This window comes from Callospermophilus lateralis, chromosome 12, assembly GCF_048772815.1.
Source record: "Callospermophilus lateralis isolate mCalLat2 chromosome 12, mCalLat2.hap1, whole genome shotgun sequence".
NCBI lineage: Eukaryota > Metazoa > Chordata > Mammalia > Rodentia > Sciuridae > Callospermophilus > Callospermophilus lateralis.
The window spans coordinates 20,375,078-20,392,482 of NC_135316.1; the positions used below are offsets into that span (position 1 = coordinate 20,375,078).

The following is a 17,405-nucleotide window of genomic DNA, read 5'->3' on the forward strand; positions in this document are numbered from 1 at the left end:
AGCTAATGCAGCTTTCTCTGGGTCATCTTTTATTATAATTTTTCTCATCATTATAGATTCAGAATACGTCATTGATTATATAATTTAAAGCTTTGCCAAAACATGACATTTCCTTAACCATGATTGGGGGTACAAAAAATGTAACATTAATTTACATTTTTCCAGGATGTGATCTTCAGTTATGTAATTATTAAAAGTACAGAATCATTAATAAAATATTTCACTAATTTACATTTTTCAGATTTTCCCAAGATTTACTGTTTTTCCCAAGATATGCTATTTTCTTATTAACTAATGCCAAACTATGTAACCAGACTTTAAGTCTCCTAACCAATCATTAACCTAAAGTACACTTGTACTTTATTTCTAATCTAAAATGCCCATCTCAAAAAGTCCCTTTAAATCTTATATTTAAAATATCCTAAAGTTTATAAATCATTCTTAAAACATATCAGAAACCTATACAACTAAAAACTTAAGAATTTCTAAACTTAAGAATCTAAATAAAATAATATTTTAAATATTATTATAAAACTGTGTCTTATAAAGCTGTTTAAATTAATTCCTAAATTTATTCTCATAAAACTGGTTGAGCTGCTTTCTCAAAGAGTTTCTTTGTTTCTCAGTCAAGGTGCACTAGTTCTCATATCTTTATAATCTTTCTCAATGGAAAGTAAGTTCTAAAAATCAATCCACTTTCCACCAATATTAACTATGCTCATCATGTATACCTATGTAAAGTAAGAAAGGATTTATAAAAAGAGAAGAATATATCTTTATATGTTTTAACTTTCCTAAGTGTATAATATAACTTTCCTTAATCAAAAATGAAATTGCATGTGGTGAACTTTGTGAAATAAGCATACTGATTAGGTTTTCTAAGAGGCCGGAAATATGGGCTTGGGTTCTAGTTGATATAATCAATGTGGTGCCTAAAATTCTCATGACCTTTCAATGGATGATTGTTGTCTGTTGTCAGGTTTGTCCACAATGTACTGAGATAGAAGAACAGCCTTCTACTTTGTCCTTGATATGCTGAGGGGTAGTAGAACAGCCTCCAAGGCATGAACTACCTGTTATGTTCTAGCCATCTGAAATTTAATTTGTTTGGCATTTAACATACTCATGCCTCCTGTCAGAAACATAAGCATGAAAATGCAAAGTCCCAATTACATAAAAAAGGGTCTCATGGTTTCAGTTTCCCACCAACCAGCGTGGCTTTGCCAGCATTCATCCTCACTGTGACCCTGTCAAGACAGTGGGAGAGCAGCTTTGCCAACACTTTTTCTCACTGTGACCCTATCAAGACAGTGAGTGGGGAATCACCTTCATCATTTTCCTTTGCATATTTTTATGTTAAATATTCTATATCACCTTAATAATATCATCAAATATAACCAATCACTTTGTGTGGAGAAGGGACATGCTAATTCTTACTCCTTTCTTGTTTTGTTTTTGGTACCAGGAACTGTATCCAGAGGTACTTTACCAATGAGCCATAGCCCAGCCCTTTCTTATATATTTTATTTTGAGACAGGACCTCATTAACTTGCTTAGGGCCTTGCTAAATTGCTGAAGCTGGCTTTGAACATTTGATTCTTTTGCCTCAGAGGAGCAGGAGGGAGGAGCCGATGGGATTTACAGGCATGTGTGGCTCTTACTGCTTTCTTTGTGATATCATATTAAGAGGAGAAAGGGGAAGATAGCTATTATCTCAAGAACAAAGAAAAGTAATAAAAACCAACTTATGAGGCATAGAAATAATTTCTGTCATCCTTGGCACAAATGTCATATCTTCTGATCACCTTTTCAATGTAAAGTGTATTAAAATTACATTAGAATATCTGTAAGAATTTGATTGCAATATACTATAGTTTTAATTGAGCAACTAGTTGACAGGAGTAAGAGCACTCAGATTATTAATCAAGGAAATGATGAAAAAGCAATCTTGATTTAGTGTTAATTGCTGCACTAAACTGTCATTACTTGAAGAAAAAATATCAATGTCCCTTAGATGGAAACCAAGTGACATATTATTAATCAAAATTACCAAAAATATAATTCAAAATAAAAAGCAAGTGGATTTTCTCAATCATGCCATATCTCTGATCTTTCATATTTGATAGTTTGAAATAATGAGAAAAATCTGAAAGCCAATAAAGATTATTATTTTTTTTTATTTTACTGGATGAAGCTCTGAAAGCCTATGATCCTTTAACGATAAGGCTGCTCAGGTTACAAATTTCCTCTCTTTCATTTCTATAACTATCCCTAAACTCAATAACAATAATCAGTATATTCCCATTAAAAAGATTTCAATTTTCTACAAAACCTGTTAAGAATCCAATGCTGCCAAATTACTGAGCCTTGAAGTCAGGTGTTTGATTTGGATGTAATGGTAACATGGCAATATGTTTTTTAAAAACCCAGTTTTACCAACAGGTGTGTAGTTAGTTACAGAACTTACAGAGGACCAATTAGCATCCAGAACCAGATTCTTTTCTTGCCTTATGCAAAGTCATTCAAATCTTCATGTCTCTGAACTTTCCTAATAAATGTGATGAGAAGCAAAATAACCTGATGAATGAGGATATCAACTGCTAGTCTTCCTTATTGGAAAAGAACAAAGAAATTCATTCTGGAGTCCTGATTTGTTTTGTCTTCCCTAGAACTGTCAGACAATTTGTCACCATGGGTTCCTTGAAGCAAGCCATTCTCAGGTGGGAAAAACCATTCAGGCTCAAGGAAGGTCCTTAAGTTCCCATAAACTTGGCCCCTAAGATGGCACAGAAGGACAAGGTCCAACCTCTGTATATTGCTTGCAAGAAATCCAGGTAACTCTCTATCACCTATCACCACACCTGAAAATGAGTCTCTGATGTGTGAGTGTAGATGCTGAAAGATGGGGTGAGGTGTTTTGTGGCACAGAAGTGAGACTTAACATAGTCCATTTTAATCTGAACCAACTGAATAACGGTCAGGTGCACAAGAAAATTTAAAGATTCTGTTTTTACTTTATCATAGAAATGAATAGTCAGCAAAAAAAAAGACTTTTAATATGCCAGATTCTTGCATTCTTAAAACTTAAAATACCTTAGTGATTATGAAAATAGAAAGTAACATTCTTTTTTAATATTTATTTTTAGCTGTAGTTGGGCACAATATCTGTATTTATTTATTTATTTATTTATTTTTATGTGGTGCTGAGGGTCGAACCCAGGGCCTCACACATGCTAGGTGAGCACTCTATAACTGAGCCACAACCTCAGCCCCAAAACATTCTCTTTTAAAAATTTTCTTATTCTTCCTAACAAACTTAGATCATAAAAATTTTTATATAACTTTCTATATATCCAGTAGCATCTTTGTTCAGTGAGAAATCACAAAAACTAAGATTCATCTATGTAGATATTATTTATTATGTTTTTTGTGTTTTCTTACAGGTTATAATGATTGCATATCTGTTTCCTATTTTAAAACCATATTGAAAATATACTTTATTTATAAAGTATAAACACATTAAAAGTGTGTTTAACTTCTTGACAGGGAACAATTACTTCCTGTATGTTGCACCTACAAACAGCGGTACTAAGTGAATTAACAATAATAAATAAAGTACTTGTGTAAGGGATGAAGTTGAAGTTGTGGCCCAGTGGTAGAGCACCTGTCTAGCACATGTGAGGCATTGGGTTCAATTCTCAGCATCGCATAAAAATAAATAAAATAAAATAAAGGTATTGTGTCCATCTACAACCAATAAACAAATAAACAAATGGTAAATCTAATTTGCTATTCTATGACCAATTAATATCTTAGCATCTCAGTCAGTTCAGGCTATGGTAACAACACCTCAGACTGGGTGACTTTTAAATAGTTCTAGGGCTGAAAAGTGCAAGATCAGGCTTCTGGAGGATTCAATATCTGTTGGGTGCTATTCTTTCTGCTTCAAGGGTGCACCCTGATCCTGAGTCCTCACATGGAGGGGACATGGGGTCTCTCTCAGGTCTTTTAAGTCAGGGCACTAATCTCATAAGGATTCCATCTTAGGATCTATCATCTTCCCACAAAGACTCTATTTCTAAATAAGACAACCTGAAAATAAAATTTCAATATATGAATTTTGTGAAGACATAAACATTCAGTCCAGTACACTCAGTTTTTCTTACTTTTCTAGAATTTACCCCTGGCACATACTCTTTCTATAAAGGCTTTTTGGTTTGCACACCCCAGTTGCAGGCAGGGAACTTGAAGGGAACATTCACCTTGAGGACACCAAAAAACTGCACCTTGAATAGCAGTGAGAGGCCATCCTGGGAAAGTCTAGGGACCAGCTGCTCTCTCTGCCTTATGGGGCTCATGTTCTCTCTCATGTGCAGTTCTCTCTCCCTGTCCTTCCTTTTGCCTTTTTCTGCCACTGACTTCCTCTGCTTTCTCCTAGGCTCAGGCCTGTACAACTTTGGCTTATAGATGGTCATGGCTTCTTTAACCCTATATTACATTTTAGCAGTAGGACCTATAATAAACTAGCAAATTCATGTGCTTCTTCCTAGTTCAAATGTCCTAAAAGGATCTGACCAACCTAGCTCACCTTTTCAATCCAGACACACAGGTAACTAATTTGGTGGATAGCATCTCTTATGTATACTTCAATCACCACCATTGGGGGGGATTCCTAGCATCTTGTTTTAATGTTCCCCTAGTGATCCTGGTAGAGAGGCAGAGTTGGGGCCACTGAGAGTCTCTCACTAGGTACTGACTGTCCTTGAGGTAAATGTTTCTCATTGATCCAACCCTAAGGTACTGAGGATTGTATGGAATGCAACATAATGAGGGTAAGTGGTATATGGGTTTTCTATTGCTGCTATAATAAATTACCACAGAGTGGCTTAAAAGAGCACACATTCTAATCTCATATTTCTGGAGGTCTTTCATCTAAAATGGATTTCATGGTATTAAAACCAAGCACAACTCACAATAGCAGCACAATTCATAATAGCTAGTCTGTGGAACCAACCCAGATGCCCTTCAATAGATGAATGGATAAAAAAAAAATTCTGGCATCTATACACAATGGAATATTATGCAGCACTAAAAAATAACAAAATCATGGCATTTTCAGGGAAATGGATGGCACTAGAGCAGATTATACTAAGTGAAGATAGCCAATCCCTAAAAAACAAATGCCAAATGTCTTATTTGATATAAGGAGAGCAACTAAGAACAGAGCAGGGAGGAAGAGCATGAGAAGAAGATTAACATTAAACAGGGACAAGAGGTGGGAGGTAAAAGGAGAGAGAAGGGAAATTGCATGGAAATGGAAGGAGACCCTTATTGTTATACAAAATTACATATAAGAGGAAGTGAGGGGAAAGGGGAAAAAAACAAGGGAGAGAAATGAGTTACAGTAGATGCGGTAGAGAGTGAAGATGGGAAGGGAGGGGAAGGGAGGGGGGATAATATAGGATAGGAAAGACAGCAGAATACAACAGACACTAATATGGCAGTATGTAAAAACGTGAATGTGTAACTGATGTGATTCTGCAATCTGTATATGGGGAAAAAATGGGAGTTCATAACCCACTTGAATCAAATGTATGAAATATGATATATCAAGAGCTATGCAATGTTTTGAACAGCCAATAATAAAAAGAAAAAAATTAAAAAAAAACAACAAGATATTGGTGAAGCTGTGTTCCATTTAGGGGCTGAGAGAGAGAATCCATCTCTTGGTTTTCAGCATCTTCTAGAAACTGTCTGCATTCATTGGCTTGTGGCCCTTTCCTTCATTTTCAAAGTCAGCAAAAGCCAGCTGAGCCATTTCTCTTATTGGTGTATTTTTAGTAGATCTGCACTCATTGACCAAGGAAAAAGTAACTTGGAAATTACTTAAAATGTACTTTAAAGTAAATTTCTTCTGGAGACTAATCTAATTATAATTGATTTTAGTAGTAGTTATTGATAAAATGTACAAATTAATATAATTAATTGCAGGAAAATTCCTTGTACATTATTGAAGGGTAGAAATGTTTCTGTTTACATTCATATATTTTTGCAGGAATTCTTTAGTCTTTTATTTTTATGGCTTAAATGTCTGTGGACAAAGTGAAAGTGATTAAAATAAACAAACCTTTAAAATTTGAGTAATCTACAGGTCATGCTAAAAATATTCAGCATAGTTTTGTATTGGTTGTTTATAGTGCCTGCTTGGCCATAACTTCTTATAAGCAAATCTGACCACCCAGTGTGTTTGTTGTACATGGACTTCATAATGGGCAAAGAGTCCATTCAAATATGTCAGTGTCCTTAACTGTGGAACCTGTGGGTGTGTTATGTTCTGTGCAAGGGTGGATTAGCTTAGGCAGCTAACTTTAGGAGAGAAGGATTACATTGGATTATCTGTTTGGGCCAATTGGAATAGGGCTTCTTTAAATGTAGACCAAAGTGATAGAAGAATCAGTATCCAAGTGTGTGCTGTGAGAAATGGCTCAGCTGGCTTACATATTAATAAGTTAACTATACATGTACCATATTTATTTTCGTATGTGTAGATTTATGGCAAATTCAAGCATAAGGAAGAAAAGACTTTTTTATTATCTGCAGCATTTTTTCTTCAAAATAAATTTTAAAAAATCTTCCTATGCTTGAGACTAACAGTATGTGGAATTTCATGAAGGACTTTCTGGTCATTAGTAGAGTTTCTGAAAAATTTAATGTGAAAACCTGTCACCAGAAATGCCACCTCAACCATCTCAACCAAAAAGGAGAGGAATGAAGTGAGAAAACAAGATCACAATATAAATGTAAATTAGGCAAAAATAGTTCAACTTCAAAAAGCTTTGAGGGAAAAGCATTTTTATGCATATTTGAGAAAATAGAATCCTTATTGGGTTTTAAAAATTAAAAGTCAAAACTAGAATAATAAAAAAGTCTTTTCTTCCTTATGCTTGAATTTGCCATAAATCTACACATACGAAAATAAATATGGTACATGTATAGTTAACTTATTAATATGTAAGCCAGTGCCTGCATTTTAATTTTAAGTAGGTTAAAACCAGCAAATATTACTGCTTTGGATTTTATTCTGTGACTCATTTGGAACATTAGTCAATCAAAAATATTTTTTGAGCACCTCATATATACCAGAAATATTACCAGTATTAATTAGTTTTCAATCTATTACATTTTAAAAAAATTGTTCCCACTCAAGTTCAACAAAATAACTTACTAAAGTTGAAAAAATTAACACTATTTTAAAATGTTTTAATAAGTTAACACTATTTTGAGTCTACATGTTTGGTCTTACCTAATAATTTGTGAGCTGGTAATCTTCACTGTATAGTGATGGATATCACAAGCCCAGTGGGCAAAACAATTAGTTGCACACTGGCAAATGTGAAGGGAGAAGGGTTCTTTCCTTTATATCTCTAATAGCATAACAATTGAATTGAAATTAATTTGATAATGTAAAGTTAATAACATGTCATCAGTAACCAGAAAAAAAAAAAAAGACTTACTCAGACTGCTTAGCTGGTGTATGATTGCAGCATGAGTACTGTTGGTTACACATTCAAGTTCACTGGTAATTCCTTCTGGCAGAGCTCTTAAATAGAAGTCCAACACTGACTGGAGAGATAGACAGCCCTCATTACCCCCACACGCACACACATGTGCGCAAGCGCACACACACACAAACACATACACACAGAGCTCAGCTCCCTCCTCCACTGGTTCCCAGATCAGAAGCAGCCAGGATTTTACTCTCTACTCAAAATCTTACTAGAACATTCCTCCCTGGGGAATGTTTGAAGAGAAAAGGTCTGCAAACATGGGCATTGGAGAAGTGACTTCTCCCTACTGTAATTGCTGGCATCAGCTTTTAGTGCTTTTGAATCACAAAAACCACCACCACCACCACCAACAACAACAACACACACACACACACACAAAAAAAAAAAAGGTCCAACATGACAAGATTCCTTTTCACCTCTCTCCTCAAAAAGTATGTTGTAAATAAAATAAAACCTCAACTTTTATTTAAGGAGGTATGTGGAATTTCAAGCCCTCTACTCAAACAACAAACCCACTCCTCATGTAACGCCAGAATATCTGACTGGGATGTACCTTTTATTTTGCCAAGCTTATCCCACCACCCAACTTGTAGCAACAGAAACACAGAAGAAAAGCCTAGTACCTGAATGACACATGTTAGTAAACAAAGTAGCACTAAAATACCATAATTCTTGTTATAAATAAATTAATATCCTATTTGTTTAAGTGACCATAGCTGGTTTTCTCTTGTGTGAAATATAACCTATTTCCAGCTAGTACAATTACTGAATGACAAACTGCATTTAAGAGTACCTGGAATGCAGTAAGAATATAAACTTTGCTTTTCTTCCTTCTTTCTTCTTAACCTTTGCTTCATTCATTCAATAAATGAATTACATACTGAGCACCTACTTCATAGCCAGTGCTGTGGAAAGTGATGTGGATGCAATGGTAAACGAATGTGGATAAGACATCTACCACAAAGCACTGTACTCTAGCAGAAAGAAGAACTTTGAGCAAGTCACTGAGGTTCACTCACCTTCCACTTGATCAGTGCTATGAAGAGTAACTTGGGGATTCTGAAACCATGTAGGGGTAGGGTGCTGATCTGTCTCAGTTGTCAGGGGCAGACTCTCTTAGAATTAACTGAACTGAAACCTCAGGGACACACATGGGTCAGTTCACAAAAGGGTCTGTGGCAGAGGGAATATGGGGCATAAAATGGAAAATGGCAAAAACAGCAGATTTATAAAGGAAAAGTTCTGTTGAATCCCAATTCTTTATTTGCTAATTTTTTTTATATTTGCTGAATGGTGTTTGAACACAATGAACACATTTTCAAATTCCCACACCACTGGCTCATCCATTGAGAGGTGCATCACCATGGCTCATCACTTTACCTTTGTGTGCCTCAGCTGCCTCCCTATAAAATGGGGAATAATAAAATTTCCCCCATTGAAAATGGGGAGGTACAAACCTCTCAGCTACTATATACATAAGTTACTTAGAATAGGGCCTGATATACAGTAACACTTTAAAAAGTGACTAATTATAGTAATTGTATCTTTTTTATATAGTAATTGTCTTTTTGCAGGGTGGGGGAGATTGAACCAAGGGCCTCATGCATGCTAGGCAAGCACTCTACCACTGAGCTACATACATCCCCTAGCCTGTTGTATTTATCTTATATGTTGATTCTATAATTCTAATGATTCCATATGAAATAATAAAACAAGAACAGTTTGTCATTTGTGGTTTGAGGGTAAAGTCTAACCTGTAAGACAGTAACACAAAAATCATTAACGGAATGGTGCTATGAAAATTCTAGATATGGAGGTTTCTAAGTAAAAGTGTAAAAAAAACCCAGAAAACTAGGATTCCTGATAAAAGATGAAAGAGAAGACTGATTATTATAAGCTTAATAAAATATAAAGCGCAGGAAAGAAAAATAATGAACAGATCAATAGGGACCTAGTGCATGAGAACTAGAAGGAAATCAAGAAACAAAAAGGTGATTTTTCTTTCAGTCAGCTTTTTCATAGCTGTGACTAAAGGATCTGACCAGGACAACTGTAGAGGAGGAAGAGTTTATTTGAGGGCTCACAGTTTCAGAGGTCATAGTCCATAGAAGGCTGGCTCTATTTCTCAGAGCTCAAGGTGAGGCTGAACATCATGGCTGGAGAGGGTGACAGAAGAAGCATCTCACATCACTGTGATCAGGAAGTAGAAAGAGAGAAATTCCACTCTCTAGATACAAAATATACACACCAAAACCATGCACTAATTCCCACCTCCACCAGCCCATGCTACAACTCAGTTACCACTCAGTTAATCCCTGACAGGGGATGAATTCACTGATTAGGTTAAGACTCTTACAACCCAATCATTTTTCCTGTGAATCATCTTACATTCTCTCCCATGTGAGCTTTTTAGGGACAACTCACATTGAAACCATAACAATGTCCATAAAGAAGCACAGAGCAATCAAAGCAGAGAAGAAGGTAGCATAAACCTTCTAAAAACAAAGCAGATGAGCTAATGAACCAGATGCCTGACAAGAGTATGAACTTGGTCACAGTCTGCTTATAGTGCTGGTTTATGAGACTGGCCCAGGTGTTCTTTATCTTGTAAACAATTTCTCAAAAAGGGTTCATGAGAGTTTGGTTTATAATATTCTCCTCTCAACATTTATTCTGCCTTTATTCAGGATTACATGTCTGCTGCCTCCTCCTATTTTTAAATCTCTGCACTGACCCAAAATGTATCAGTACAGCTTCTCCCCAATTACCACTCCTATTTTTTTAGACCTATAACTATTTGGAGATTTACACACTAATCATACTGATGTCCTACTGACATGTCTAGAACTTATCCCCAAAGCAAGATAAATACTCTCCTCCATTTTCTCCTGAGCTGAGTAGCTCCCCAGTAGCAAATATGCCAGTCATTTTGGCATACTTGGGAACTAGCTCAAGCTAATTCCCAAATAGGGAATATCTGTTCCTGTCATTCATCTCTACAAGTCCATGTCCTGTGATACTCACCTCACCACTTCTAAAGGCTTTTGATTGTGCATGTAAGACATGCCTTTCTCTATTCCACTGGACTGCTCACTAAACAATATGGCAGTACTGGCAGGTTCACAGTATGCTTAGTAGAGCTGCTATGAGTGCTGACCTAAACACTTGCTCAAGATATTATTGGGGCACAAATAATAAAGTTCAGTCCCTTAATATTTGTAGTAACTATGTCTTTTATTTTCTTTTTTCTGATACTTTTATATCTCAGTCTGGCTGACAGTGAAGAGACAGCCTGCCCCTCCCAGAGTTACCAACTCCTAGAAACAGTAAATAACTGGCCCAACAGCAGACATTGGTACAGGAGTACCAATGAGTACACACACATATATATTTCTTTTTGGCCTTCCCTTGGGGCACTCTGCCTATTGTTGTTCACTATTTCAGTCTTGAATAATACCCAGCCTTCATTTCTTATTATATCTTTATTTGGAATTCCCATACATGTCTAAATACAAATGACAACAGAGAAGGGACATGCCACCTGACTATAATTTTAGAAAATGCATTTTGCAGCTCCTTTTTAAAGTTCCAATTCTTGGGAGTTGCCCCAGCTCCAAAGACTAACCCCCCCATTGCCCTGAGAAGAGCCTCCAATGGTGAGTCCTGCTGACTCACATGATCCTTACCCACCAATCAGAAAGCACCCCAGGGCAGCTACCAAAAACATTAAACTGTTAATCTGTTTCAACTATCAGACAATCCCCAGCTCTATAAATATACAGAGCAGCCTCAATAAACAGGGACTTTCTCTGACAGAAAGTCTTGATCGTTCTTTCACCAATCACCTAGCAATGCTTTCTATTTTATTTTATTTTCACACCCATTCAGTGTGAAAAATACTCTTGGAGTATTTTACATACACAGAAGTATTTTTTCCCAGACAGCCTTAATTTAATCTGACACTAATTCAGTTTTAAGTGAATTGAAGAGCAAGAACAAGGTAAAGGAAAAAATGTTGGGTCAGTCATTGCTCTTGAAAATACTTTGCAATGACAAACATAAACATGCAATAAACTATGCTAATTTTCACCAACGAACACTTGAGCATGCCTCTCCATTCATTTATTATAAGAACTATGACCCATCAAAATCATTATTCAAAGTCAGTCTATAAAAATGAAACAAAGATTTCTAAAAATAAGGATGAAGGATTATTAAAGTCTGCATAAGGTATTAGTATTAGGTCTGAAGTTTGTCCCACTTTTCTGGGAAATGTCTCAATTTAGTGAGAAACAATGTGGTTCACAAAACAGTGAACTAGATTCCAGACACATCTGAAACTGAGCCAGGGTCTTTTTCTGGGAATTTAGAAGTGGAACCACAATGTTCAGCGTGGTCTGGCTGCTTTCTTTAAAAGTGATGTTACACATCTCTATGGCCACATGAAATTGATTGATAAAGTTAGTCTGCTGTAAGAAATTAGAATGAAATAACTGAGCAAATGACAAATACAAAAGACAAGGACTCCCATGGCTTTGTGGAGTCTCCTTTTAGATCTCAATGCAAACTAGCAGAGAATGGTCCACTCAGTGTTCTCCCCTCTTCCTTCAGGGGACCAGGCTTGCATTGTGTTTCCTTTCTCTTAAGCTTCCTCAGCTCCCACTCTATATTCTTTCTTTTGATTAAGAAGAACCCAATCCTTTCACCTGTGATTCAAACTTGGCATTTGTTTCTCTGACCCAAACACAAATGATCCAAGAAATGATCTGAGGAAGTAGGTGGTGAGATGGGGACTTAAGACTTGCCCACATATTACTGTAAGTAAGAAGATTCTATCCTGACTGAAGAATGGGGGACAAAAAACCATGGCACACCTCATGGTTCAATTGCTATCAATTGCTGAAGAGTGCACTGTTGGTGACCTGGAAAGAGTATGTACCATTAGCAGGTACAACAGTGCAGACACTTGTTTGCAGAAGTTTCAGAGTTTTGACCTAAAATACAGCAAGGTTGAGTAGTAACTGAAAAACTGTACTGATACCCAGCATAAGGATAATGAGAGACTGTAAGGTAAATGTAAGAACCATAGGGCATTCCTGGTGGGTACAAAGTAGTCCTATTATGGACCTGTACTGGAAGGGCAGATACAATATGGCACTGTGGGTTGAAGAAAGAGATGAACTGTGAGAGTAAGATGGAAATTCTGCATGTTAAGCCAAAGCAGGTGTATGCTGGCTCAGCCCTGGTAGAGAAAAACTGGCAGCCTGGAGACTAATATGAGCATGTCCAGAAGGTTGCCCATGACACTAGTAAATCCAAACACCTGCCTACAACCCCCTCCAGGACTTTCTTGGCTTGCTCTTGAATGAGCTACAAGATGCAGCAGAAGCTTCTCCCCTACAAGGCAACAGGTGCCCCCTGCAGGCACTACTCACATCTCTTCTTCCTGTATATCATGTTCATAACCAAGGGACAAATGTCAGCATAACTCAGCTTGTGAAATGATGGGTTATTTAAGAAAGAAAGATATTTATCAACATCATATTAATGAGACAAGGCCATGGTGGCTGGTATGCTGAAGCCTTGATGGTATATGGCTCAAGATGTTGGCAAATAACACTATGAAGATTCAGAATCTGGCAACTATAGTAAAGTTTTGAGGGACTAAGTACTCAGAAGCACATTGGGATACCTCCTATTAAACAAAAACAAATTGCTGCATCATTTACTCTCTACTACTAAGAAGAAAGCCCATTATCTATTCTGGGGACAACACATCTGGCATTACTGCCCTGGCCCACACATTGGACAACATAACAACTGTCAGCTTTTAGTGGGACTTGGAGAGTGGCCTCTATAGCAGGTTCAGGCAGACAGGTGGGGGCTATATGATCCAGCAGATTCTGTATGGTGTAAAGGAGAGAATAGACACAGCAAGGAACTTGTGGTGAACTCCACCAGGAGAATCATGATGCCACTGGGATTCTGCCACCCTCTCAGAGAATTACAGGCCACTGGAAAACAAAAACAGTTGTATTACTGGGACCCAAGAGACCAAAAAATACAAAGGACACAGGCATCCAAGGCTCTCCACAATTAAGTGCATTCTACCTGTCAAGTTATTAATTTGAACCAGCAGTAATCTATCATGACATGAAAATGGAACATCTGTGATCAAAACAGAATAGAAATGGAGACTACAAGTAAATCTCATAAGTGCATCTACTGTGCCCCTCTACTACCTTGTCTCTGGGTGGTGTAGGCCCCACACATCTAGTTAGAAAAGGAAGAAAATTCCAAGCTTGGTTTTCAGATGAGTGAGACTGGCATGTAGGTGCTTACCAAAAACAACAGGGATGGCAGCATTCAGAAGATTCTTGGAGACAATAAGGGAAAATCTTTACAATAGGTAGGGTGCTATAGAGAGTAACTAATTTATCCACTTTGTGCATACAGAGAAGTATCTGGAACTGAAAACATGTATAGATGCCTGAGCAGTGACCAATAGCCTAGTTCTATGGCCAGGGGACTATCAGGTAGGAGATAGAAAACTTCATAAAAGGCAGGTGGGTCAAAATTTGAGAGTCTGACTAGTGTAAAGACTTCTACAGGACAAATTAATCCCCACTAAACAAAAAGTAAATAAAATTTCCAACCTGAGTTTCACAGGTGTCCTCAGAACTGACCTGATGGATTCACACATATCACATCTGACCCACATTATAAAAGAAAAGGCTTGGGATAGTGCTATGGTTTGGTAGGTGTGCCCAAAAGGCCCATATGCTGAAGACCTATTGAGTAGTGGTGAAACCTTTAGGAAGTAGGGCTTAGTGGAAGAAGTCTGATAACTAAGGGCATGCCTTTGAAGAGAATATTGGGACCTAACCATTTCTTTTTGTTTCCTGGCTGTCATGAAGTGAACAATTTCTTCCAATACATGCTCTTGCCATGATGTGCTGCCTCACAGTAGGCCCCAAAGCAATGGGAAAGCCAACCATGGACTAAAACCAGAAAACCATAAGCCAAAATAAACTTTTTCTCCTTTTTCAAGTGGATTATCTCAGGTATTTGTTACAGTGATGGAAAGCTGACACAAACCATCATGGTATGAGCCAATGTCCATATAAGGCCTAAGACCATCCAGAAGCAAACTGGATCAATAAAAGCTGGGGCTGCCTCAAGACACACTAAACACCAGCTAAAAGGCACTCTGAAAGGATGGATGCAGTAATATGGCACTGTGTCCCCAAGAAGTGTAGATGGATTTAGGAGCTGAGGGGTGGAAACAGGAATGATCCCACTTACCATTACTGCCAACAGCCCACCAGGGTACTCTGTGGTTCCCAATCCAGCATTACTGGACTTTGCAGAATGGGGGTTCACAATCATGGCTCATTCTTGTCAGGGAAAAAAGCAAAAGGGTCCCACTGAACTGTGAATTCTGAATGATGCCATGACACTTGGACTCATTTTACCAAGGGACAGAAAATGAAAATGTGTCCAATAATTGCAGAGGAAACTGACTCTGACCAGCAAGAGGAGTCAGGGCTGCAATTACACAAAGGGGTAAGAAGCAGCAGGGAGGAACACCGATGTTTGGCTACTCTTACACACCTTGGAGTCATCTCCTGAGAGGACTCAGATAGCTTACTCCAGTACTTACTGTGGTATGTGTGTGTGTGTGTGTGTGTGTGTGTGTGTGTGTGTGTGTGTGTGTATTGCACATGTGGGCATATGAGGTAGGGACTGCATTTGCTGATACTTCCTAAAGTACCTAATAAATAATAAGTACCTAATAAATAATAAACCCTTTCTCATGTTCTCTGTATCTTTTTAATGAAGGCTTCCTCACAGAAAATTTTTGTTTTCTTCTGCAGAGATTCTGGCACAGAGTTGAGTTGAGTTTCTCATTTCTCCTTTAAAAATTCTCTTTTTTTTTTTTGGTTGGGGGGGGGGCTTGTTTGTTTCTTACTATGTGGTTCCCCAGGCAGCAAATGGCCAAGTTATTTCTCTAGGTTGCTGAGCACATTTTTTTTCCTTTTCAACTTTTCCTTTAAAATTCCCAGCATTTATTCTGAGGACTCAGTACTAACTCACTACCTTAGGTTGCTCCAACATTCATTTCTGAACGACCCTGCTTTCCAGACCCAGTTTAATATGCATCCCTTCTACTCCTTTAGCTCCTAAAACCTATGGACAGATTGATGATTTTTTCTTAATTAATTAATTAATTTTTAAATTTTGATTTGTTGTATATGACAACAGAATGCATTACAACTTATATTACCCATATAGAGCACACTTTTTCATATCTCTGGTTGTACACAACGTAGAGTCACATCCTTTGTATCTTACATGTACTCAGGGTAATGATAAGCATCACATTCCACCATCTTTCCAACCCCTAATCCCCCTACTTTCCCCTCCCTCCCCTTTTCCCCTTTGCCCTATCTAGAGTTCATTTAATCCTCCTATCTCCACTCCCCAGCATATTATGTATGAGCATCCTGATTTTTATTTTGAGAATGGCAATGTTTTAAAATATACTCAGACACACACATACATTTTGATATACTTTATCCAATATTCATGTGTTTATAGTAACTTGATTATCTAATTTTTATTGTTACTTGGGATGAATCTGAAGAATTTCTAGCTTTGGTTCTTGCCATCTCTTCCTTACTGGAACAACCACCACAAGTTACAGTCTCATGAAATGTATTCTGAATGAAGAAATAGTGAAACATATCAATAGTTGACCCAGTATAAGCAAAAAAAAAAAACCTAAATGAAGAAAAGGTAATGAACAGAGAATGAGAAAGATATTGAGGATATTAGTCACAGAAAATGTGGTAGACAGTGTTGAATATAAATCAGAAAATGTGTACTCAAAATACCCCCAAAAAATCCCTCTGAGTAATATCACTTACACATCTATCTTCTTTATAGGTTATGGAGACACTCATATGAAAATGGGTGTAGGCTCAGCATCATAGTGCATGCTTGTAATGCCAGCTACTCAGGAAGCTGAAGCACAAAGATCTCAAGTCTGAAGCCACGATACTCAGTCTCAAAATAAAACGCAAAAAGAAGTGGCAATGTAGCTCAATGGTAGAGTGCCTCTGGGTTCGATCTCCAGTATTTTCCCTGCTCTCCCACAAAAGAATATGTGTGCTGGGTCAAGAAAAATGTTCATTATAAGACACTGATATTGGGCTGGGGTTGTGGCTCAGTGGTAGAGCATTCATGCGGCACTGGATTCCATCCCAGAACCTCATAAAAAATACTAAATAAAGGTATTGTGTCCATTTACAACTAAAAAATCAAACAAAATTTTAAAAGACACTGATGTTACTAATTTAATTAATATTATTCATTACTATAACAAAATACTAATAATTTCCCTCTAATTATTATTGCACAATTAAACCCAAATTTTTCCTCCAGTGTTATGTGTTATGCAACTAACTGCCTAAAGATTGGCATTTCACTTCTCCAAGTGATACTCTTACAATTAAAGTCAAGTGATTACAGAATATGAAAATAATATCAATGTGCTTTCTACTTCTAAGTCGACTATCCTATCTCCCAATAATTTATTTATCCTTTTTTTTCTTTTGGTACCAGATATTGAACCCAGGGGCACTTAATTGAGCTACATCTCCAGTCATTTTTTTGTATTTTATTTAGAGATAGGGTCTTACTGAGTTGCTCAGGGCCTCAATAATTTGCTGAGGCTATCTTGAATTTGCTATCTTCCTGCCTCAGCCTCTTGAGCCACTGGGATTATAGGCAAGTGACACTGTACCTGGCTATTTATCCTTTTTTTTAAATCCC

General features: G+C 37.2%; 1 pseudogene; it reads right to left on the minus strand.

Annotated features, from left to right (window-relative positions):
* LOC143411809 (actin-binding protein WASF3-like) overlaps window positions 1–14,957 on the minus strand; it is a 50,905-nt pseudogene extending 35,948 nt beyond the window's left edge.
* Window positions 14,958–17,405: the final 2,448 nt, after the last annotated feature.